General features: G+C 39.2%; 1 long non-coding RNA gene across 2 annotated transcripts in view; it reads right to left on the bottom strand.

The window, feature by feature from the left end:
* The window catches only part of LOC118172738, a 273,272-nt gene extending 256,299 nt beyond the window's left edge, over positions 1-16,973 (bottom strand). For both annotated transcript variants that reach the window (XR_004753842.1, XR_004753841.1), the window contains exon 1: positions 16,911-16,973. This is a non-coding gene — a long non-coding RNA (uncharacterized LOC118172738). The remainder of the gene's footprint in view (positions 1-16,910) is intronic.
* Positions 16,974-17,523: the final 550 nt, after the last annotated feature.

Here is a 17,523-nt window from a genome sequence, read left to right as displayed (position 1 = left end):
TTTCTTGACATGCAGTTTAAACTACCCCCTTAGACTCCACTGGCCTCTAATTCAGTAGACAAATAATCTTACAGTCAAACTGTCTCATCAAAACATTCTTGGAACTGCTACTGCATAACCCACATTTTTTTTTTCTGAGATTTACTTTAGCCTACAGGATTGGGTCAGTGAAGGAAATCAAACATTTCTGTCCTGCAGCTTCAAGCATATTCTTCTGAACAGAAACTTTCACCCGTGGACCCCCAGAAAAAGTGAAGAGGGGTTGGAGATTCTCACAAACTTCTGACTTGATATAAGCAGGCAAAAGCATTTGTGCTATACAGATACCTCTTGTGCCAGCTATCCAACACTCACCTGTGGATTGAACCTTCTTATCCTCAATGCTTGGGGTGGGGCTGATTGCCTCATTACCTTTTTACTTATGTTCAAACGTGAAGTTCCTAAGGAACCTTTCTTTCCATGCCCCTATACTGCAGAAAGAACAGCTCTATTCTGCAAAGTCAGGTTACCCTTGCCTCTGCAGGTTTTCCCTCCTGCCCCCCCACTTACATTAAGCATTTCCTTGAGAAAAGGAGGGAAAGTTGTTCAGGTTAGGCTTTGTTGTTGTTATTTTTAACCCTCCTGGGAAGCATTCCTGTGTTTTTATCTTAGAACAAGAATTAATCTAACTGCTTTAATAAAATCCATACTTGGAAAGGCAGAACCCTCCATTCCAGCAAGGTGACTTGTCAGAGTTAACTTGTATGTCTAACTGTTCTTATGCTTGAGAATAATCAAATGACCAATTATCAAACTACAAGAGTTTAACATCTTGTAGGATCAAGACTTCATTCTTAAAACTAAATCAAGCTTTTTATCACTTTATTTCTTCAAGGTGACATAAAATTTGTGTTTGGATTTACTGTCATATACTATACTATTTTATTCCTTGGGTTTTATGTCAGCTATATTTGCACTCCAGCAGTTTGAAAAAACATTTCCTGTGAGGTTTTAATTATAAATATCAAAGTATTCTAAACAGTCCTACACTTCCACAAAACATTGATTTCAACTTTATCCCACTTCAGTAAGTGTTCCCTGGGAGCTAAATGGAAGTGACAGCATCAGACTTAGTTGTAGATAACGTATTTGGAACCAGATTACATAAACTTGTATTATGTATAATTAATAGATGTCCAAACTGAAAGATCTGCCATTCTAAATTCAGTTAAAGAAAGAGAGCCTTATGGCATATCTTCACAAATATGTTTTCCTATGCTTGGGAAAAAAATGTCTAATAATAATGCAATTTGACAATCCTTCAAAGAAGAGATATTAACTTTATCTGAAACTAAAGTACACTAAGTGAAACGAATTAGTATAGGATAAATATTTTTGAAGGACTCCTAATATGCAAAATTATATTATTGAAATTGACAGTAGTTAGGTTTCTCTCTTGACATGGTACTAGTGATGTGGAATCTCAAGAGGGACTGAGGTGCCAGCCCCAAACAACTAAACAGGGTTCAGATGCTTACTAGAAGTACTGGAACCCTTTTCTACTACAGAAAAATGTGTCTGGAAATAATGCTTGAGCATTTATGAAGTTTCAGATTCTGACATGCAATGTTTAGCTGTGCTGATCAGGTTTAATGCTGACATACACTGCAATTCACTAGTCAGGTGATTTCTTCCAATATGACAGCCTTTTCTGATCAGGACATATATATACCTGCATTTGTTTTCAGTGAAGATTGGTAAGTACTAAATGCTCTGTAAGAAATTTTACAGAAAACCTTTCCAAAATGTTGAGACTAAAAGCGTTACGGTATTGAATTTCAGAGGTCTGGGTTTGTTTGTTTAAGCTTATAATAAAACACCAGATAAATTTAATCAACTACACATGAAAACAAAACAAAACAAAAAAACATTTTACACAATATGTTACATGTATATCAGTTATCTATCGCAGTGTTTTGACTTAAAAGCTATTGTTTTCTAAAGTACTTGCTAAACTGGAAACATCTCGTAATATCACAAAACAGAAGTAATTTCTAAGTGCAACTAGATGACATAAAAACAATTTAGTGTTGCTATAGCAACATTTTCACATTTGTAGACTACTATGTTTATTTTAACTATGAACTGTAACACTGAATGAGTGTATTTTTGCACAAATACACAGTGGTGGCATGACATCACCCCACAGAAGCCAACAGAGATTTGATCTGATTTGGTTTGGCCTGTGAAAAATCCCACCTGCTAGCTCAAGTCAGTGTGTTTAGCATACAGGTGTACAGGCCACAGAACTTGAGACCACCCAAACTCTTTCTGGTTTCTAAGTGCTACTTGTAATAATAAAATAAAAGAGTAATAATAATCAACACACTGATTACTATGCATGCATATGCATGCAGTATGTACACATTTGAGCATAAGCACTGGTGTAGCTGGACAAATAATAATTTGAAGGTTATCATCTCACATAAGAGTGAACAGAACTATCTTTAGAAGGAAATTGCTTAAAGCTAGTCATGTTTGTTTATTTATGTTTTGTCCTTAGACCAGGTTTTGTAAGCTGTTACATACGAAGTTTTATACCAGAGTGCCTTCTAGTGGTTACAGGGCTACAAATCTCAGCTTGAAACAGAAATCATAACATTGACAAAATAATTAGTAAATGAATCAACACAAAAATATATTTATAAATATCTTATTGGAAATATTTGTAGTGTGCCAGAACCACAGTCTTCCATTGTAGTGTTATTTATAAATAGAAAGATAATTTAGGATTGAAAAGAGATTATTTACCACATGAATAAGCAAGAAAACAACTGATAAATACACTGTACAGTTCTGGAAATATACCTTGTCTATATTGCAAGCTTATGCCAGGTGTTAAGTATTAGCAATGCCATAAATTAATTTCATTGAACAATTCTATTATCAGTATTTATCAGAATTATTTTAACTATAACTGTCACATATCAGAAGTTCATGTAATATTAAACTATTAAAATATTTTTTTTAAAAAGGCACAGAAATTTATCTTGATTCTGCTTAACAGCTTTCAGACAGCCACCTGCCACCACAGTAGTTCAACATCTAGTAGATCGACACTGCACTGAGCCCAATCCAACTACCCCCTATATTATCAACCAACTCAACTCCCAAAAAAAGGAGTCCCAAAAATGAAGCAGTGAATGGATACCATTGGCTCCAACTCAGCAGTTCAGTGTAGGGGAGCTAATCGTTGGGAAAGGAATAACCACAGACCGCTGCCTGATGCTGCGGAGCATTCAGCTAGTTTGTGACAAAGTACGGGCTGTAATACTGGGAAGACACTACAGAACAAGACCAAGAGTCAGACCAGTACAGAAGGAAAGCACAGCAAGTATTTTGTAACAACATTCTCAGGCGTATCAAGCACCCAATAATCAGTCTTGGGGCTACAGAGGAATTACAGACAGACCCTCTGGCTTCCAAAGTTACAGGAAGAAATGGAAGCTCCTGGAGAGGGAAAGGATGGGGAGGGAGCTGTCTGCTCAAAGAGATGTGTGCATCTTCCCCTCACCTCCAGCTTACCTCACCAGCACTATATTGCCCTGAAGTCACTTCATCGCATGGCCTTTTTCTTTTCTGGATGTGTAACAAACCACCTTACAGAAGATACTGGGAAACTCCGTCATAGCCATGGAAAAGAGAGATTACACATTGAACGGAGGCTAAACTCACCTAACAATTTCACACACATTTTGGAAGAGGCCCTTATAGAAAACCTGAGAGGGCTTCAGTCAAATTCACACCACAGCTCTAAAAGTTCAGAAAGACTCAAAGCCAACTGTAAGTTAATTTTTACAGAAGGCAGATTAACAAGCCATGCTTTCCATAAACACTTCTGTGACTAGCAACCAAGTAATCGTGTACGCATCACCGATAATTACCGAAGTCCAAAAGTAAACACTGCTGTTAACATAATCCCTGATGACAACTTCTCAGGACAGTTTTATTCCACAGAATTTATTTCTCTCACATCACCCTGCGATTAACTTATTTACATTTGTTAGAACACACGGTGAAAAGTTCCAGTAATTTATGAAATTATGCACGTCGAGAAAAACTGAGAATAAACACCAATTGAAGCATTAGCCTGTCAAGAGTGCCCTCAGGCAAACATCAAGCAAACCTCCCGCTAGCCACACAAAGCGGCTTTTTCTATTTCCCCGAGCACCTCCCGGCTCCGCCCCGGCCCGTCCCTGAGGAGGCGGCCTGGGGAGGGCTGAGCGCCCCGGGGGCGGGCGGTGTCCGCAGCCGCAGCCGTACCTGGGGTATCCCGCAGCTGCTGCACGCAGCCCCCGGCGAGTTCTGGGGCGCGGAGCCCGCTCGAACGGAACCTTCTGGAAGCCTGCGGGCCCCGAAGGCGGCAGCCGGTGAGGCGTTCCGCGGCTCGCGACCAGCGGCTGCCCCCCCGGCAGCCTCCCTCAGGCTCGTCCCGGCGGCGCTGGTGACACGGCTGCGCTTCCCCGGGCGCCAGGCGTCCGCAGGGAGCCTGCTTCACGGTCCCGGGGCACCTTGCGGCCTTTGGGACAGGGCACTGCACTGCCCTGAGACTGCCGCCAAAACCGCGCTGGTGCATAGAGTCACAGGAGCACAGAACGGGTTGGGTTGAAAGGGAACTTAACGATCACCCAGTTCCACCCCCCTGCCGTGGGCAGGAACACGTCCCACCAGACCAGGTTGCTCAAAGCCCCATCCAGCCTGGCCTTGAACACTTCCAGGGATGGCACATCCACAGCTTCTCTAGGCAACCTGTTCCAGTCCTCCCTCTGTTTAAGGAATTTATTCCTTATGTCTAATCTAAATCTCTGTTTTAGTTTAAAGCCATTTCTCCTTGTCCTATCGCTATACTCCCTGACAAAGAGTCCCTCCCCAGCTTTCCTGTAGACCCCCTGTAGGTACTGGCATCCTCCCATTTGGGCCTGCCAGAGCTCTGCTGCCTCTGCGTGTTCTCCGTTGTGATGCCAACTGCTCCGGCCTGTGTTAGAGTCAACGGGAACCTGCGCCTGAGGAACCGCAGACACCCAGGGTTTTTGTGGCGTTCACCTTCAGCTCCCCCATGTACACACAACTGTGGCTGTGGCCTTATGATGGAGAGGCCATGTCACCTCACCCCTGCCCAGAAGAGTGTAATAAAACAATGTGCTTCATTGCACAACTTTCAGACAGCCCAACAGGGCTGCGGTATGGACTCTGTAAGGATTTGCTGCCTCAGTCGCCTGTATAAGAATAATACAGAAGAATAGTTAAGTAGACACCAGTGAGGCTAACTCAGACATACAAAACTAAAACACCATGGAAAGTAGAATCTTATATAAACAATATGTTTAGTATCTTACCAAATTCATTGAGAATAAAGGAAGGCTTTTAACCAAAGAAGGGGTGTGCCCCTGCAACTGCAAAAACTGATTAACTGCATGCCTAGTTTCTTAGCAGCTGTTGAGCAACCACATTGCCAAAGGTAAGTGCTCTCCCACCAGCTGGAGTGGGTAGCCCATGCCATTGCAAAGCAAGGGACCTGCCTGTAGTCTACTTACCAGGACTACAAAAATGTCAGAATGCAATTATCCAAGTGAAGCATCAGAAAACAAGGTGCAGGCTTCCACTCTTTAAAGAGATTTTCAGTTACAGTCTAGCTCAGCATAACTCTGTTGGAAAGCCGGGTCTGGTCTACTACTGTCTTCTACTTTGGTAATAATTGCATAGATGGGCCACTTTTTAACCTTTTAAAAATATTTTTTACATGGAAAAGCACTTATCTCAAACAGCAGTAGCCGACATTAGCCACAGATGGAAAAGCAGTTAATAATCAGTGAGCTTGAATAGTTGTTGAGCAGATCATTCCTAAGACAGGCTTCTTAAAGCTTCCTAGAGAAATAGGGAAGGGCAGGAGGTTGTGCCCTTCATAAAACTAGTAGTTATGAGATCCTATACTCCCACCTTTTTGCTGGTGCTATATAGTTCAGCAAGACACATGAGCTGTTTGTGCCAAGTTCTCCTTTGCAAGACAAAAGAACATCATTTAGCGGATTTGTGAGAATGGATAATTAATTGTCTTCAAAATGCTTTAAAGATAAAGCAGGAATATTGTTGTGGTTTTTTGTTTGTTTGTTTTTCCTTCTTCCCCTGCCTTCAGCCTTACTAGAACTTTCTCCTGCTATGTGCTGGTTGTATCTGTTAGTTTTCCAGGAGACTCTCTGCTAGACTCTGAACTTTTTCTACTGTGACCTTTCTAATCCTCTTGTGAGTTCCTGCTCTTTAATCTTGAAGTTATTGATTGTAGTGGATCCATTCCATTCTACAAACTGCTTGTCAATCAGCTATTTTGTAGAAATGCTAATTTCTTAATAATTTATACTGTATGTTTGACCAGCAGACACTTTTGAACACTTCTATAGATCATTTTTCATTTGATGCATATCATGTCAATAAAGACACCTTTTTAACTGATATCAAGTTGTGAGGATGGGTATTGTTCATTTAGTATATATGCTGACAGCATACTCTTGAGCTTTATTTCTGTTTGACACCTTATTTTATATTTCATACACAGAGCAGATAAAAACATGGAAGAGCAAGGTGGTATTGTGACAGAGTGTACTCTGATAGCAATTAGAGAGCTTAAGTATACTACTATTTCTGAAGATTTAATTTCAAATCCAAACATCTCCTGAAGGTATGTGTTTTCTCATGTTTCAAATACATGCAGACGCAACACAAAATTTTTCATATGCTCCACGTATGTCAATAGTTCATGATTAACCAGACAGCTCTCATCTAAGACTGCCAAGAAGACACTGAGTTTGTTTTTACTGAAGAAAGCAATGAAATGCTATACAACAATAAAAAATGCAGAATTATCTATAATTATGGAAATATAAACCGTATTTGACCAAGTGGGAAAGTTTCAACTAGACAGCACATGGATTTGGCAAATGCTTATTTGCCAAATAAATTCTTACTTGCCAAATAAATTCTGTCTTTTCAGAGCTTCAGTGAAGAGGAACAATACCTGTACAAGTGAAGGAACTCTCCAAAGGTTCTGGATTGGGAGGTATGTGTATTTGCTATATCAATACAGGCCATTTAAAATTGAAAGTAGTAGTATTGGACTGCTTAACTAAAGTAATTGGCCTGCTTTACTAAAGTAATGCTTTATGGTTTTGCTCTTTATCAACATATTTTATTAAATTGCTTCATAAATAGTCTTACTTGCCAGTGAAATGAGGAAAAGCTCATACTACTGCAGGCAGTGGATCGATGGAATCAATATCCATTTCTGATTGCTATCAGGTAGACAGCAGTTTAGAAGAACACTGGAGATTTAAAGAACAAGCTTTAATCTAACTGGAGACAATTATGTCCTAAATTTAAACTGAAGAGAATAGTTATAGTACCTTCAAAAGTCTCATGGTTATGTTCAGCAGTAAGATATATATTATTTGTAAAAGGTAGTAATAGAGTACCTTGTACACAAAAATATAAAAGACAAATGCAAATTACCCGATTATCACATGGATTTGTAGTCATGTTTCTAGTTTGATTTGTGTGCTGTCTGTAAATTATTATGTGACAGTTTTGCTACTCAAGTGTCAATACGATTGTTTAGGACTAAAAATACACCAACAAAAACCTGTGTTGTGAAGTTCCCAACCAATTTTATTAAGAGGGCTCAGAAAACTCTTTACCTTTTTCCTTTTTCTGCATTTCTGTTGGGTATAATACCCACCTCTGAAATCTTTGAAAATTTAAACTAAAAGCAAATATTACCTGTCTTTAATTCTTCCTTTTTACAAAAATCTTTGAGCCTAATGTAGAATTGAGATAATTTTAGTCATATTCTGCAGTGGAAATTCTTTAAAAAGCCACAAATGTCTGATTATTTATACCCACAGTGATGTAGTAAAGGTAGATTTTTGGCTTCAAATGACATACGGTATTTCATTGTCAAATATTAAGAATATTGGTAGGAAAAAAAAAAACTGGGTTGCTATCAACAAATCAGAAAGCAATTAAATGCAGTATGGATTTGTGTATATAGTATCAACCGTAAAGAAAATAAGTTTATGTTTATGTTAAGTTTATGTTAAGTAGCCATGTTTGTTTTTCAAACTACAAATGCTAGTTCCACAATAATTGCATGCACTGAAAGGTTTCATTTTCCTTGGAAGTATTCACATTAACATCTTAGAATCATGGGTTAAGTTTGTATACAGGTCACTGACAACCTAATATTTAAGTTATGTAAGTCCCTTGTCTGCAAATTACTGCTCACCTAAAAGGGTTTTTTAGGTACAGACTCACCATCTTGCTTCACTAGGGTTTTGGTATATGTAAGACTACAATTTGGCCTATGGGAAATTGTTAACACTAATTTATAAAGAAGTAGTGACACAGAAAGTGGAAGCAGGTGCAATATCCATAAAAAGCTCTCTTATGAACATTCAAACTGTTACTTTACGTAGTAGTATACATTATCCTACTCACACACCCAGGAAAAAAAAAAAAAAAAAAAAAAAACCACGACATTATCAGGAGAAATTTGTGATGTTAGGCAGGCCAGGTTTAAATTCCACTTACAAAGACAAAGATGTAAATTTTCAGTTTGGCAACATGTATAATGTAAGAGATTTATAATTCTACCTACATACTAGAGGCCTAAATGTTTAGATTTGCATTCAGAGGAGGTGTTGGGCAGGGCATGCAAAGTCTCATTTTCCAAAGGTTTACAAACCAGAAAATATCTATCTTTTCACAAATATACATCCCACATCCAAACCACAAGAACATGTGCACTCACACATTGCAGGTAGTCAGCTGGGAAGGAAACTAGTGTTTTGTTACCATTGTGTATTGTTTGCTTAGTGTTGTTTTTGACCCTGAGAGAGAGATACCCTCATAGGTGGGAGCTATCATAAGTACTGGCTTTTAGAACATCCAAATTGCATCCCAGTTCCATGAATGTCTGTCCTGGACTGTATAAAGTGGGAAAGAAAAATAGTTCTACACGTAAGTGGCCCTGTGCCAGGATTACTATAACTTGGATGGCTTTAGAGTGCATCCATGTTTTGAGCCAGTAGTGCTCAAAGCTATCCTCCCAAACACACCACATATTCAAACAGGGCCAAACTAGGGAGCACTGCAGGACGAAGTCCCATGCAGTTACTTTCATCAGACTGAACAAGCCCAGGAAAGCTCTGGACAATTCCTAATTCTCATAACCTATCAGTTCTAGTGAAGAGCTCAAACAAAATATAGATGGCTTCTGACAGTCACAGAATCACAGAATAGTCTAGGTTGGAAGAGACCTCCAAGATCACCGAGTCCAACCTCTGACCTAACACTAACACATCTTCCACTAAACCATATCCCTAAGCTCTACATCTAAACGTCTTTTAAAGACCTCCAGGGATGGTGACTCCACCACTTCCCTGGGCAGCCTATTCCAGTGACTAACAACCCGTTCAGTAAAGAAGTTCTTCCTAATACCCAACCTAAACCTCCCCTGGCGCAACTTTAGCCCATTCCCCCTCGTCCTGTCACCAGGCACCTGGGAGAAGAGACCAACCCCCACCTCGCTACAGCCTCCCTTCAGGTACCTGTAGAGTGCAATAAGGTCGCCCCTGAGCCTCCTCTTCTCTGGGCTGAACAGTCCCAGCTCCCTCAGCCGCTCCTCGTAAGACTTGTTCTCCAGACCCCTCACCAGCTTCATAGCCCTTCTCTGGACTCACTCAAGCACCTCCATGTCCTTCTTGTAGTGAGGGGCCCAAAACTGAATGCAGTACTTGAGGTGCAGCCTCACCAGAGCCGAGTACAGGGGGACAATCACTTCCCTGGACCTGCTGGCCACGCTGTTTCTTATGCAAGCCAGGATGCTGCTGGCCTTCTTGGCCGCCTGAGCACACTGCTGGCTCATATTCAGCCGACTGTCAACCAATACTCCCAGGTCCTTCTCTGCCATTTAGTCATTTAGACGTGGGCACAGATCAAGGAGTATGTTATGCTTGAGCCTGTTACTTGTCCCATGCTATTATGAATAGCCTATAGTTGATAATACAGGCCCACAGAATGTACTAACACCCGCACATCATCTTGGAAACCCTGTTACTCTGCATAACTCATTGTATGCCCACTTTCCATGACCGCACAGCACAAAAGTTCCTTTCCCACAATTTATCTATGAGAGCAGAAGAAACTGCTTTTCGCCTACACCTATTTTGCATGCTGTTATTCTACAGTGTGTTTCTCTTCTTTCCCGTAACAAACATGGCTGAAAGTTTCCTTATTCAAGGCTGGGTGGAATGGTTCCCTAGAGTACTCTGGACGCTTTGTGACAGATTTGCACAGAGGCACCCAGGATAATCAACAACAGAGCTGAAGTCTTTTAAAATGAACTCCAGATTGCGGTTTATCTCCACGGATCCATGTGTCGGAGAGCTGACCCCAGCCCTAGCTGTGGGAAAATTCGATAGTGACAGGAAACAAATATAATTAGATACAGTCAGCTGTTCATGTCCTTTGAAATAAGAAAGTGAAAATTAACAACAGCCTGTGCACAACTCCACTTTATCAGGCAGTCCTGCAGATAGACCATTTCAGAAAAGCCTCTCCGAATTTTATCTCTGCAGCTATTTATAAAACGTAACAGAGGTAAAAAACAAGGCAAACAAATTCCACAACAAACAACTGGCATGGAAAGATTTTGCTAATCCCTTCAAGTTTTCAGTTATTGCTGTTTTCAGAAAGAACACAGAACTCCTAAGGACACAATGGCTTGGCACATTTCATGTAAAGCAAAAAATTGACCTTGAAATAGGTTTTCAGGTTATAAGATCTTTATCCATACAGCTATTCTGCTTTTCTTTAGGGAATGGGAGATTTTTTTTTCCCTGACTGAGGTTTCACAATATTTACCTTTCAGCAGCCCCTAAAAGTAATAAAATGTTGTTCAGTTCCCAAAGCCCAGGAATGAAGGAGAAAGAAAAGACACTGTCATAATCATTTAGTTCTTTATTCATTACTTGAGGGAAGCAGGAAGACATTTCTATATAAGAAAATAGTGTAAGACACATTTGACCCTTTTACTGCCAGAGTGAACCTGAGTGACAGAGAATCCATCTGTTCACTGTAACACCTACGTATTTGCCATTCTGTCAGTTGATCACTAGAGATGTTATTTATTAATGCTTTCACAGTCCTATGCACATACAAAGTATTCATCTGTGTCTCCAGTAATTAACATCACGTTCCCAAGGGGAAAAGCAGTTTCTCAGTAGAGTGCAACTAAACTCCCACCTTACGTATTACACATCATTCTACAAACCTTAGTCATGTAACAAAGATCTAGCTTTGATGATGAAACATAAAAACAGTGAGCACTGCCAAACAATAGGCTTGGCAGCCTTCTCTACGTGGGTTGTCCCAAAGCCAAATAGCAAAGTCATCCTATAGTAGTTTCACTTAGGAATATTGCTGGAATTATGGAAAAACTTCATATGAAGCCAAACAGTAAATCTACCTGGCTTGCTTATTGCTTTCTAAGTAGTACATCTCCTGTAACAGTTCACTGACAGTATGTAGTAGAGCTACATGAGACAGTCACTACAAAGCTCTAAGCACTTCAAGACTCAGATGGTATAATCTCTGTGATGGTCACAAAACTTAATACGGATTATTTTTAAAGTTGTTGTGGTTATATAAATGTTTAAAAACAGAACAAGAGGCTCAGCATCAAAATTCTCTGCAACTCAGCCTAAGCAAGTCTGAACACCTCTTACTGTCATTAGCTGCCTGGGAAACTAAGGACCACCAATTTTCTGCAAGAGAGACCTAAGTATGATTTTGATATGAATAACAAGTCGAATTTAAAAAGACCCAAGAAGGACTCCTGATATAATTGCACTGACTTCAAGAAATTTATCTTTGCATTTATTTTACTCCTTCAAGTTTGTTTGAACCTGAAACTGAGACAAAGGCAAAATCCCATAACAAGAGAACATGTAACTAGGCAGACAGCATTTGCAGGCTTCGGGATAGCTCTTCCTTTTCCAAACCTGGGCAGGGAGCCTAAACACTAAGCCTATTAAATATAAGAAATATATATTTAAAAAAAAAAAAAAAAAAAAACATGGCTCACTGCCTGTGCAAATATTTTTCATAATTACCGACAGTAGTCAATTGATTAAAACATGCTCTAACTTCTTTAAAAGACCTTCTACTGCACATAGAGGCCTGAGCTACAGTTCAAAGTTCTTGTTAACATAATCATGCACGGAGTATTAATAACCTTACAGAACCTGCCCCTTGTAGCCACAGCCAGCAAGAACATTTTCCGCGGTAAAATTAGTTTCAGTTTAAAAACAGAAAACATTACTGCAAGGTGAGTTTCCATTAGAGAAATTTCCCAGTATTTCTTTAATGTAGACACAACCATAGTTTTAAATAAATACATACACACATGCACAAACTGCAGTATTTCACTGTTTGTGTCTGTAAGCAACTCAATACCCTTGTGTATAGGGGTAGATATTATCCCTTGATTTCAGTAGCATAAAACTCACCAGCTTAAGATCAGTATTAGGTGTTTTATCACTTTGTTATTTTGGCACCAGCAAAATACCCTCCCAGCAAACTATGCTGTCTTCTGATCCATGTAAAGCTTCAGCAGACCACGAACACAGCTACTTAACATCCCAGATTCCTTCCACACCCAACCAATTGTATGATGAAATTACACACTTCTTTTTCATGATCTCAGCCTAATAGAATATCAAGAATAGGCTGAAAAAATAGAATGAGATATTACAGATAGCATTAATTAAACCAGATTTGTCTGTGCACCTTGCCAGGACTCGTGGTTTTACAAAGCACATAAAATAACACGCATGCAGAGTCATTTCACCCTGGAAGTTCCTGTCACTGGTTCGCTATTTTAGCCAACATTCTTACAGCTCTCAGCTGGAAGTGGCAGCTACCAAAACGTTTCTAACTCTGTGAGAGCTGCTGATGCTGGGCCAGTTAACTGGAGGTGCATTGGAACCCAGGAATCAACACTGGCACACAGGAAAGAGGAACTAACTTTTTTTATTTCTCTTAGACACCACACATGGAAGAAGCACAGAAAATCAACTTCTTGGCATAAATCAGGATACTAGTGAAGCATATGTCTCTCTGTCATGGAAAGGGAAAAGATGTTCCAACAGTCCAAGGCAGTAGGAAGCTGAGAAGGAATTTGTACTGTTGTCTTTGGTACATTGCAGTGCCAATACTGAAAGGTATACAAGTGACTGCAACAAAACTACCGGAGATCCAAGGGAAGAGGTGGGAATGCTTGCCTCTGTCACTGCACCACATGACCAAAATTTTCCAAAAAATATTGGGCCTTGTTAGTTCTCCAATAAATCCATCTGTCATGTGCTAATCCTGTCGGGATATCAGAGCTTTAACTCAAGATTGTCCTTTAAAAGCTATGTACTTTATATTCCTCTGCAGGAAAGGGCGTTTCTCTCTGATTTGTTGGCATTGCCTTGTCTTTGCTTTGTATGCGTGCAGCTCAGAGTATGATGGAGTCCTGCCCCTGTATGGTGCTCTTAGCTTTACTAAGTTGATTATAATTAAAATAGATTGTTGTTTGACTGATCCTCTTTTCTTAAGTAGAGCTAATGCAGATTAACTGTCCACAGACAGAGGCTTTAAGTATCCAGTGTAAGAAAAATCTTGTATTAAATATTGGCAGGGGCATCGCTACGTATCACCATTGTCATTTAACGTGTTGTGCTTTTTGACAATATAATGAAAATTTGCAACTAGAAATATACTGCTATACATAAAAACCTCTCTAGGACTTAATACTCTCACTTCTGTTTCTTATGCAGTGTTTCATTGAATGGCACTTCACTATACAGAAAAGTAATTCTCAGGTATCTTTCTGTCTAAGATTGAACACAGTTGAATATACCCTGCTGGTCACAATGCTTCAGTTTTTATATGATGCATGTTCACACTGCAAGGTATTTCAAACAAACTCTATAACTTTTATACAAATCAGTTAATTTAACAAAAAATAATGATGGAACCTACATTTTCATTATGTGAATGATAAAATGTTTAAATGCAACCTCAATATGTGATTCTAGGACACAAATAGATGTGGAATTTAGGAATATTTTTTCTCCTGATGCTGTATAAGGGAAAAAAAAATGCTAGGGAGGTCTTTGATTTTTCACTATGCATGACACTCCAGTTTCTGGCCTGTTGGTCAGATTGGCTGGCAGAATAATTGCACCTACATGAACGACTGGTATAGTAGCATGAGAAGCACAGCAGACAGGCACCCCTTTTTGCATTCCAACAGAGATGGGTGCTTATTGCTGCAAGCGGCTGCCTCGGCCATGTGTCTGAGCATACATCCTACGTATGAAGATACTGGTTGTGCAAAACCTCATACTGAACCACAACTGAAATGAGGATAAATGGAAACAAAGCAAAATAGAAACTAACAAAACTTGCTCCCTTCTCTGCTCACTGCATGAATACAAAGGTTAAGCATAGCCTAACTTAAGCTTTTGTAAGCAAAGGATTTCATCTCTATACCAGAGAGTACTTCTATTTTAAAAATAGATATTTTGTGCAAATATATTTCAGGCTTCAGATTGTACACACAGAATTTGTTGTATGGTGCATTACCTCTTTTAACTCAAATAGTCCATATGGGAAGGTTGTTTCAATTAGGAGTGAAACATGATAATGAAAGCATAAATTCTTTTTATGCAGCCATCCTTAATCACTAAGAACATTGTGACAAATGTCACAAATTTCAAAGGCAAAGTGTTTTTTCTAAATAATACAGAAGTTCACCTTCCCAGTCAAAGCTCCATTTAAAATTTAACTCTTTAATTTAACTCTAATTCTGAATTAAAAATTAGCTGCACCTAACAAGTACATTTGACAAAAAGCTCACAAAGCAGCGCTATCTAGTACAAGTCAGAACCAGGCTTAGTCATTTTTACTCCTGAAGCCTCCCAAACTAACTTTTCTGGCACTTCTCTGTCTGCCTGTAGTCCATCTCCTCTCTAATTAACAGCGAAGACTTTCTCATGGATTGTCAAGTTCTTTAGCACATGAAATAAAATCTGTACAGACAGTCCCAGTTGTGTAGCTGCAGCTCCTGGAATCAAACAAAGAACCAACATTCAGGAGAGCTACCTCAGAACCAGGTTAAGGACTTCCTCCCAGTTTGTGATCGGCTACAGCTGTAAGAGCAGCAACATTTGCTAGAATGTGGAGCAAATTCACAAGTCGTTTAAATTGGAGCTAAAAGATAGGCCTCTGCTACCTGTCCTACTAACTGAAACTTAAGTTCTGCCTTTGGTGTACGTAGTTTACGAGAGCCCCCCAAACCATGTTATATGTCTTTTTTCTTCTATAGGCCCAGATTCAAAGCACACTATTGATATTAAAAGGTGAAAAATTAGGACTGCCCACAAAGCTGTACATTTGAAATTTCCTAACTCCTTTTCAATCTTAGTTTTGTTTCTAAACACAGCCAAATGCATAAAATTAAAGAGGTGTGGAATATCAGAATGACAACTGAGACATGACAAACTCACAGTAGACATGACATTTCTCACATCTACATTCCAATACATTAATAAATAAATAAATAATAAAACACAGTACTTTCAAAAATACATTCGTGGGTTTTATTTCTGCTTTGCAGGAAAATTCACGCTCAAGGAAATCACTTCCAACATAAGTAAGCGAATGAACAGAATTTGTATAACTTGCTATAAAAAAACACCAAGGTTTGTTTTACAAAACTCTACCTAGGAAGCAGGGGGATGCAAAGGACTGATTAATACAGTACTTTAAGTGAAATACATAGTAGCCTTGTTACACTCTGATTAGTCCTTGCAGAATAGATTGTAAGTACTGATGTGTATCTCACTAGCTGCTGAAGGTACAACAATAAACACCTGTGAAATTGTCTTCACACTGCTACAAGTCTACAAGTTTGTTAAATATTCATTTGCTTGTCTTCATTCCTCCTCCAGTGATTCACAGAGCTCAGACTAAAGCTATTTAAACCCTCCAAAGGTATTCCTGGATACAAACACAAAAGGCATGAATTGAAGCCAATGCTATGGGAAAAGGAGCATGTTTTGATTCCTAATGTTCCCACACATGAATACTCCAGCATTACTGAAACATCACAGAAGAGTTATTCAAACAAAATTAATCAGTGCAATGTTTGTCAAAGCCTTCAGAAGAAATGCACTTGCTTAACTATAATCCAATTGCTAGATGAAGATCTTAGCCCAGCTTTGGGAAAGATTCTCACTCCCAAATAATTTCATTCTTCATATTTTGGTATACAAAGAAATCTATTAGCTTTTAAATCTACACAAAAGTGTGTCTTAAAGAAATGTTTTGCAACCACTACTTTTTTTTTTTTTCAGAAAGAATGTTTTATAAATTGCAGCAGAAGCATAGGTATTTAATTTGGCTGATACATTCTTGATACTCCACTGCCTTTTAGGGATAGAGGGGTATTAAGAATATAGGGGTGTTAAGAAATAAATGACATGCCCAAACTTAGCTAGACTCATAGCAGTATGAGAGAAAATTGATGACAGCCATTACATCAGTAATGCAGTATGTGTTTGCACCAAACTGGAAGGAAACACTTTTTTCAAACTGGTCGTGCAGGAAAGTTTTAGGTCTGATGACGTTTTATCTCAGCTGGAATTTGGCCAGGAATATTAGGTTAACTATCCTGTGCCAGTAGAAATTACATTACACCAGTGTAAAGATTCTGGGCAAAGACTTAAACATCTTCCTAAGTTAGTTGTCAAAGCATTTTGACCGTTGCCTACCTCCTACAAGAGAGTTCTGTAGCACACAGAAATGCAGCTGCAGTATCCAGTGACTTGTAGGGATGCCAGTCTTTTCAGCAGTCACGAGGCAGAATCATCTATTACTATGCAGCACGCATGCCGTACACTGTACACTTGGTATTGTAATTTAACTTCCATGCACTGCATGAATATCATTCTCAAAAGGTATTTGCATGTGGAAAGAGTTCTGAGAAGCAAGAACAAGGAAGGCAGCAACTGGTCTTCAGAACACACAAATTGCATTGTGGCAAACAACAGCAGCAGTCCAGAAACCAAGAATACATCAAAGACTACTGTACCATCTGGTATTTTTATAAAGCTTTGTATTCAAATTTAAAACCAATAACCCCCCAAAATCTTATATAATGTTCCTTTTTCTTTAGCATAGCCTGCTGCCCAAGCTGCAAAAAGCCCAACAATGGTACTCTTCCACGTTAAGGATTTAGACTTCATAAATTTAAACTGGAAGAGTCCCTGCTGAGAGAAGGGAATGTGACAGATGGCATGAGATATTGCAGTAACCTTACTGACAAAACATTAAGCATGTGACAGAACTTCAAAATAAAGTAATATTTCCCAGCTGAAGCAAGTT

This window comes from Oxyura jamaicensis, chromosome 11 (assembly GCF_011077185.1).
Source record: "Oxyura jamaicensis isolate SHBP4307 breed ruddy duck chromosome 11, BPBGC_Ojam_1.0, whole genome shotgun sequence".
Classification (NCBI taxonomy): Eukaryota; Metazoa; Chordata; class Aves; order Anseriformes; family Anatidae; genus Oxyura; species Oxyura jamaicensis.
The sequence above is the reverse complement of the archived record's forward strand: the minus strand, read 5'-3'. Positions and strand labels throughout refer to the sequence as shown.